The 8,851-nt window shown below is 42.6% G+C and overlaps 1 non-coding gene across 1 annotated transcript; it reads right to left on the bottom strand.

The window, feature by feature from the left end:
* Positions 1-1,549: 1,549 nt before the first annotated feature.
* Positions 1,550-1,713, bottom strand: LOC118840489. Its single transcript, XR_005009679.1, has one exon. It is a non-coding gene; the product is annotated as a U1 spliceosomal RNA (small nuclear RNA).
* Positions 1,714-8,851: the final 7,138 nt, after the last annotated feature.

Here is an 8,851-nt window from a genome sequence, read left to right on the forward strand (position 1 = left end):
CTAAGTGCTTTACAGGTGTAATCTTATTTGAGCCTCACAATAACCCTGGGAGATAGATGCTATTATAACCCCAATTTTACAGTTGAGGAAACTGAAGCAGAAGTTAAAGGACTTGCCTAGGGTCACACAGCTACTATGTCTGAGACTGGATTTGAATTCGGGTCATCTATTGTACTACCTAGCTGTCTAGGAAAAGCAAAAAATTAGGATTCTAAATGAAACTATATATCTCTATTTCATACTGCTTGCTTAAAAAAAATACTACACTTATTTCAAAACTACACCATATGGAGACAGAGAGAGAGCTTCCTCCTGAACTTCTAATTCTCTTCTTGCACTAAAAAAGTTGCAAAGTCCCTTTTTTTTGACAATGTTATTAGTAACTTTCCCCTTCCCTTGCCCCATCCCAATTAAAAAGTAAAAGAAAGAGGAAAAAACTGCCTTATAACAAGCATCATTGAGGAAAATGAATTTATACAGTGGCCACTTTCAAAAATGTATATATCTGAACTTTATTTGCTTGAGTAACCTCTTTGCTTGTCACTCCCATCAGACTGTGAACTCCTTAATGACATGTCTTTTGTTTCTTTTTTATTCCCGGCATTTAGGGTAGCGTTTGCTGGTATTTGTTGTCCTCAGTCCTTCAGTCCCTTGATCCTTAGGAGCATGCTGTCCATGGGGTTTTCTTGGCAGAGATACTGAGTGGTTTTGCCATTTTTTTCTTCCAGTGGACAAAGGCAAACCGAAGTTAGGAGGTGTCTAGGGTCACACGGCCAGTAAATGTCTGAGGCTGCATTTGAACTTGGGTCTTCCTGACTTCAGGAAGTATCTATCTACTGAGCCCTTAGCTGCCTCCTAACTTGTATATAGTAGGTGCTTAATAAATGATTATTGACCGTCAGGAGGTGAGGGAACATATTTCAAAATAGGTCCTCTAGAGACATGGTTGATTATTGCATTCATCAGAGTTTGTAAATCCTTCAAAGTTGTTTTCTTTACAATATTGCTGTTTGAAATAGGTTCACAGTCCCTAGGGATGCTCTGAAATGTCATTTATTAAAACAGTGCAAGTAATACTCTATACCAGAATTTTTCAGTTCTTCAACAATTGGCTAAGAGCAATTTAAATCCATTCCATGCTTGGTATTTTTCTTCTGCCTATTTTAATCCTTGAGAAGAATTTTGCTTTTGATCATTCCCTTTTTAACGCTATCGAACCTCTCAACAAATGTCCTACAGAGACAAGGTAAGTAGAAAGTTGCCCTTGGTGGGGAGAGTCATTTGGCTGAGATCAAATTCATGGAGACTCATGTTACTAACTAGCTGAATCATTTGTACGTTCCTCTAAGCCATGTAATTACCCTGAACTTTCAAACAACAATGCAAAAAGAACAAAAAGCTATTACTCTGCAGAAGCCCGCCATGCTGTAAACCATTTATAGTGGAACTGCGAAATACGCAGGCTAACCGCATGAAAACATTTAGCTATTGTTTTCAGTAGCTACTGTAACTAAAAGAAAAGTTTCACTGTTTTTCAAACCAGAAAAATCAGGGGAGAGCGCGAACGCAGTCCCCCACTACCACAAATTATGCAGTCGAGTTTCCCGCATTTGGGGAAATCGCAGGGGTCAGCCCATCCGGAGTGCAATGGATAAGCCTCGCCCTGGGGAAACCACCTTCATGATCATGGAATCACCCCTGCCAGGTAAGTATGCTACACACTTCCACACGCATGCACTCCACCAACACACACACACTCCTAAAGCACGCCCACTTCACCAGTTCTCCCGCCTCACACACAACACCACACGCGTGCACACACACGCACATGCACACACACACGCACACTGCACGCGCTGCCAGCCCTTCCAACAGGACAAAAACCGCTAGGCCTCTCCGACCCCCACCCAAATCTAGGTTTTCCACACGCAGGACCGGGTCGGAGGAAACACGACCGGCAGTCTCCTCATCTGCATACGCCCTGCCTCTTCCAGACGTCACCCACCGAGCCTCAACCAATGGACACCGCCATCTAATGGCTGGTCAGAGGAACTTTTAACAGGGAAACCAATGGCAACCCGAGCCAGCCTCAAGCATTTGTTTGCTCTGCCTAACGAGATCAGACCAGGTACCGGGCTTGGGTTCTACTCCCTGTCCTTGTCCTCGTCCTCCTCCTTGCTTACAACCGAGTCCCTCAGAACTCACACCTCCACGTAAACAGTTTGGCCCCTTCCTCAATTAGCCCTTCTCCTCCCAGTCCAGCCCAGCTCCAATCCCACCTTCTCGCAGAAAACCCTTTGCAAGCCTCCCCAGCCCCGGAGAAGGACGCTTGCGGACAGCACCAGCGGGGCCTTGCGGGAGGGGGCGGTCACTTACACCTTTCAGGTCCTTGGCCTTCTTCAAAGGCCGAGGTGCTTTGGCGGGTCTGTGCTAGAGCCCACCCTGGCTCTGAGCCTTGCCCTGCCAGCTGCCTCGCAGACCTGGGCTTAGAAGACACTTGGCTGCAGCAGCCACGTCCTGGCCCTTTCGCCGCGGACAGGCCCCCTGACATCTCTGGGCCCTCTTCCCCAATGCCAAAGGATCAGTCATAAAGATCGTTGAGTTAGAACCGCCAGGGATCTTGGAGGCTTTCCAGTCCCTCTCATTTCACAGTTTAGGAAAGCCAGGCTCTTATTCTCCAGCCCTACAGGGTACGTTTCAGATGCTTGGACACGAGTGGCTGCAGGGTCGATGGCTGTTGATCAGACTTGCACGGAATGCATTGCTCCACACGCCTTGTAGTGAAAGGCAGCAGGGTCTTCCAGTATGATGAGGTGGTCCATCTAGTCCACCTTGGTCCTGAAAAAGGGATCCTTTCCAATAATAAATAACTGACGTTGCTGTAGAGGTGGGGAACGTGAGTTTGGCTGATAAGTTCCCCCACTTTTCAGCCTCTGGCTGAGAGGATCATGCTGGAATTAAGTTCCTTAACTCTCCCTTCCTCACTCATATTTCCCAGCTCCTTATTAATTCATTTAGAAAATATCCTCACTTTGCTGGTCCTATAGGTAATAAAGAACTTTACCATTGGTATTACACTGCAACTTTGTCTCAAATGATATATAAGTTTGAACTTGGAGGGCCCCAGGCCCTTTCAATGGAGAGCTGATACCACTCCCTCTCACCCTCCTGCCCTCTTCAGACATGGAGTCCATGCACCAAGACTTTCCACACTGGCAGCTGCTGTTCTCTCCATGTAAATAGCTTTGGAGGTTGTTAGAGCTCTGTCTTTGTACTGGTGTTCTTTATCCAAATTCTCCTATGCTACATATATTAAGCTTTAAAGTTCCATGATCTTATTTCAACCTCACAACTGTGAAAATAATCAATCAATAAACATTTAAATTCCTACTATGTGCCAGCGATGATTAGGCTCAGGGGACTACATCACCAATGTGATAGGCACAGCAGCTGCTACGAATATGCAGACATATTTTCAGGCTTGAATCACAACATACAACAAACTCTCTTCCTCAAAGATGAAACTGAGATATTTATTCAGATACCAGAAAACCAAATCCACCATGGTAACAAAGAAGTTTATACAAATCACCAATCCAGGGAGCACCGACATCCCCGAGTCTTCCCTCAGTTAGGCCTCCCCACAAACAAGCTCCCCTAGGCTGAATTCCTCCCTCTCACTCTCTCTAGCTGCTCTGCCTCTCTCTCTCTGTCTCTCTCTGTCTCTCTCTCTCTCTCTCACTTCCTCCCCCGTTTGGCTAGCTCCTCCCACCACGGGTTCTATATGACTCAGCCTCCACCACAGCAGTCAGCAGGGCCTGAGCCTGTCATATAGGCCTGTTACTGGCTGGGAAAGATCTTCCCATTCCATTACAAAAAGAGGCAAAATAAACAAACAACAAGCAAAACAGTTCTTGCCTTAAGGGAGCTTACAATTTAATAGAGAAGTTTCCAGTCTAAGGGAAAGTAAGTAGTATAATAGAAATAGGGACTGAACCTGAGATTCTGCAAGACAAGTGAATTCCCTGTACCTATCCAAGGAACTGCCAATATGCATGAATTAAGATCTTACTATGTGTCAGGCCCTGTGCTAAGCCTTGGAGATACAAAGAAAGGCAAAAACCTGGTCCCCCTCCTCCAGGTGCTCACAGTCTAATGGGGAGAAAACATGCAAATATATATGGCCATACCGGATATATACAGTGTAAAACCAAGGTAATCTCAGAAAGAAGGCACAGCGGAAGAGAAGGAGTGGCCAGGGATTATTGAGGAACCTAGAAAGGCATATAAATGATTCTGATTCTGATTCAATACTGACTTGATTTATTCCATTAATTTCCACATTTATAAGAAAATAATTGTTGAAAGGCATGTTGGACAAGTCATTAGCCTCTCTAGACCTCAATTTTCTAATCTGTAAAATGGGACTAGTAATAGCACCTAACTGACACTGTTGTTGTGAGGATCAAATGAAATAATATATCTGAAGGACTTTGTAAACCTTAAAGCAATTGTACCATTACTAAAATCTCATCATTTTTTATATGAGTAAAGGATCTACCAATAATAGGTGAGATTTGAACTCACAACCTTCTAATGGCTTTCTCCATGCCAGAAGTTCAGTGTACCACAGAGTTCCCTGATATCAATATTAAGTAACACATAAACTAGGGAGATGTATGTCTCCTAAAAGTGATCATTGTGGACATTGTATTATACAGTTTAATTCTCTATATATGGAGAAATCCAACAGAAGCTTCCATTTGTGACTGATAGAGACTTACGGAGGATAGGGCACTGGGCCTGGAATCAAAAGACTTGAGTTCAAATCTAACCTTATGCACTTATTAGCTGTGTGACTTTGGGCTTTGGAATTTACCTCTGTCTATCTCAGTTTCTTCATCGGTAAGATGAAGTTGTTGTGAGAATCAAATAAAGATGATATTTGTAAAGTGCTTGGCACAATACATGTCCCATAGCAGAAGCTATATAAATACTAGTGATACTTCCTTTAAGTGGGGTGGGCAACTTCATTGAACTAATTGGCCCCACCCTTACACCTGTGTTGGGGTCCTCTCACCCCTAGTAGTCCTTGACCTGGAAGGACCTGTCTCAGTACGTAATGATGAGGTGGGAGTCAGGATGGAAAAAACTCCAATTTATTGGGAAAAATCATCCATTTTTATAGGGTTTGCACTACATGAGCATAAGCAAGCGGCCAATGGGTATGGGGATGACAGCATGGGAAGGAACAGAAATGTTGCAGTGGGACAGGATAGCAATGTTGCAGTACAGGTATACTGTTGCACTTTGTTTCAGTCTGGGTATTGGTATGGGCATGGGAAGGATCTGGATTGTTGCAATGTATGGTGCACTATGGTATCTCCAAGGGTGTGGGAAAGAGCAGGACTGTTGCAAAGCGGTATCTGTAGGGATATGGGTACAAGGGGAAATGTTGTACTACGGTATCTACGAGGGCATGGGAATGCTCGGGCATGTTGCAAGATGGTATCAGAGCTCGTGAGACACGAGGCAGGATGTCCCCGTAAAGTATCAAAGATGTTCCAGTGAGTAAAGTAACAAAGCACTGCATTAGACAACGGTTCATGAGCATTAGGTCATGGCCAGCTGGGTCCTTCTGGGCTTGTGTGTCCCTCGTGCACAGGCTCTGCCTGCATGTGTAGGATGACTACAGGGGCTTCCCAAGGGCGGAGGCCCTCCCTCCGGGTGCCTGCTGTTCCACTCCTACTAAGCCTGTCTGGTTTTACCCAGGAAACAGGCCAAGTGCTAGGGTCCCAACAGCCCTGGGGTCGGCACCAACCCCTTACAATTCCCCCTTTTTTGTTTTGCAACTCTGCATCTCCCTGAGGAGGCGAGTGCTCATCCTGTAGTCTCCAGATATCATCCTTTAGAGCCGTAAAGGAAGATGTTATCGCCCTCAGGAGCTGACGCAGAAGGCAAGGGAGCAGGCACAAAAGAAGGACTATGCAACCAATGCCTAAGGCAATACTGATCAATGTATGCTGCAGCCATCCCCAAGGAGACCAGGGGTGCCCAAAGAAATTAAGGAAATCTTTAGAAACTTTATCGGGGGACAGGTCCTGGTGACTAGTCTCACTGATGGAAGTGGCAAGTCCGTGATATCTAAGGACACATTGGCATGCCAGAGCCCATTTAACTGGTTTTTGGTCTTATCCCAGTCCCACTCGGTAGCATAACTGGTTTTGGGAGTGACACAATAGGAGGGGTAGCGGTAATCACACTTTAACTGTTGGTTAAGTTCTCTAGTGTTTTAATGCTCTATCTTTATGGGCTTGTGTCTCAAATCCTAAGGAGACTGTTGTGTAAGGTCCTGGAGAGCATGCGCTTGGATAACCTGATTCTGTGTAGCAGATGCAGACAGGGCAGGGAAGTGGAAGAAAGAGGGAGGGGTACAAGAAGGGATATGCCTACAAGCGTGCAGGTACTTCAATATTCCACATAATCCCCCCCTTTTTTGTGAAAATACCTCACCAACATAGGTACACCTGCATTTTTTCCTTGTTAGTAAACATGGGAGGGAGCGATCACCGCATTGACAAATGAAAGGGGGCAGTCCCCTTTGTGAATACAGATACATAGAGTCAAAAAAGAACTAAACATATAAGCGTCTCTATAAGATCCTCTCAGCACAGCGTCTTCTTCTTTTCTTGCAGGAGCCAGCTTTCTGTCCATTCTCCTACAAGAGCAATATTAGCACAATGTTAAAGTACCATCCCTAATCTTTATGTTCCTTTGATGGCATTTACAAACTAAACCACAAAACATTCTTCTTACTATCATCATCATCATTAATTGCAACAAACTTTAGGCCAGCAATGAGCATGATATTAATCAAATAACAAAATAACATTCTCACATTGCTTAAGGAGCATTCACAAAGTGAGCCCTATGTGGCTCATATGCTTTTTTAATTAATTAGCTAATTTTAAAAGACTTCTTAATGGAAAGGGCCCGGGGGCAGGAAAATGCCACAATTTATTACTGAAGGTCTTAAGTAAGAAGCTTGTTAATGCCAGGTTCTGCCAACACTCAGCATCACATATAAATGGGAACAAGCACCAAGGCTATTATCTTGCCAAGATATTGCAACACTTACTGTCTTCTAGGTGAAGATCAAAAAAAAAAAAAATAGAGAGAACTGCCAAGACTACAACGTTAGCCACTTTTTTCAGGATTATAAAGTATATTCAACTGGGTCCTCAGATTCTATTAGATTCAGAGTAAAACTGAATCAAATTCTTCCAATTGATGTCAACTAATACATTTTGACTAATGTATATTTAAATCATGTTTTATATTATAATTGCAAGATGACCTATCATTTGTCTAACTTTTCTTTCTACAATTATAATTTTTTCTTTCAGTAATTATTCTTTTAAAATGAGAAAATTAATATGAATTGTTAAATTAAGGTAAGTAAATGGAGAGTGAGAATCAGACCTGCACTTTGTCAGGGAGACTAATGGATAGCCTATAGGATTTGGAGACAAAGGATATGGCTTCAAGTCTCAGTTACCTGCTACCTGTGTGACTTGGGTAGATCACTTAACCACCCTAAGCTTCAATTTTCTCATTTGTAAAATGAAGGAGTTGGATGTCTAAGGTCATTTTCATCCCTAAATCTGTGATCCTATGTTTCCAGTATTCTAAAAATCAATTGATACTTTTCCAAACTAGACATTGTATATAAAAAACAATATTGAACCATCGGACCTATGCTCAAGACTGGTAATCTCAGCTCCTAAAGAAATAGGAGTTTTTACCAAGAAGAAAACTCAGTTGTATAAAATAGGCAGAACACATATAATGTAAACCTCAGTTTGACAAAAATAGTTTCCTAACATATATTTTATAAATGATGATTCCTCCCATCTATTGGTATAGATCATAACCCATCTATACCTTCTCATCTTGTGTTACCCTTTTTCATGTTCTATGTATCTTTCACAGAAATCCACTCAATTTTTTGGAAGCTTCCCTCTAGGTCTTTTAGACAAAATAAGTGTAAATTTCTTTTGTAGAAGTGCAGAATATAATCTGTCCACCTGTGAGTCTCTCTTCCTTACTATGTGGCTGACCAATCTCTGTTTCTTGCTATATGCTTCTTGTACCATGTAGGCTGTAACGTGGAACCCAAAGTTTTAATTTCACTGTTGTGATTATTGGTGAGCTTAAGGCTCTTTTAAAAATTTGTTTTCAATTATACAAGTATTTCTTTCTCTCCCTTCCATCTGTCCCCCCATTGAAAAAAAGGTAAGTCAGATCCCTTGTAACAAATAAACACAATCAAGCAAAACAAATTCCCGTAAGGAATTTATGTTAGACAGAAGAAAGAATTGAGAATCAGAATTTGAAGGGAAGCTAGGAAGCTCTGTGGATAGAACACCAAGCCTAGAATCAGGAAGACTCATCTTCCTGACTGCATAATTTGTGGTAGTGGGAGACTGCGTTCGCACTCTCCCCTGATTTTTCTCGTTTGTAAGGATAGATAAATTGGTAGTGACCCTAAAAATTTTAAAGGGCGGACTTGAAACTGGCTAGCCTTGAGGATTAAAATGGGAAAAAGAAAAGAAATCCCAAGCATAGAAGGGATTTAGATTGCTGTTAGCTAATTGTGGAAGAGCTGAAAAATTGTGGTATAGTGTTATTTGCACCGTTTTAATAAATGACATTTCAGAGCATCCATTTAAAACTGCAACATTGTAAAGAAAACAACTTTGAAGGATTTAAGAGCTCTGAGCAATGCAATGATCAACCATGTCTCTAGAGGACCTATTCTGAAATATGTTCCACCTCCTGACTGTCAATA

Source organism: Trichosurus vulpecula, chromosome 2 (assembly GCF_011100635.1).
Source record: "Trichosurus vulpecula isolate mTriVul1 chromosome 2, mTriVul1.pri, whole genome shotgun sequence".
Taxonomy (NCBI): domain Eukaryota; kingdom Metazoa; phylum Chordata; class Mammalia; order Diprotodontia; family Phalangeridae; genus Trichosurus; species Trichosurus vulpecula.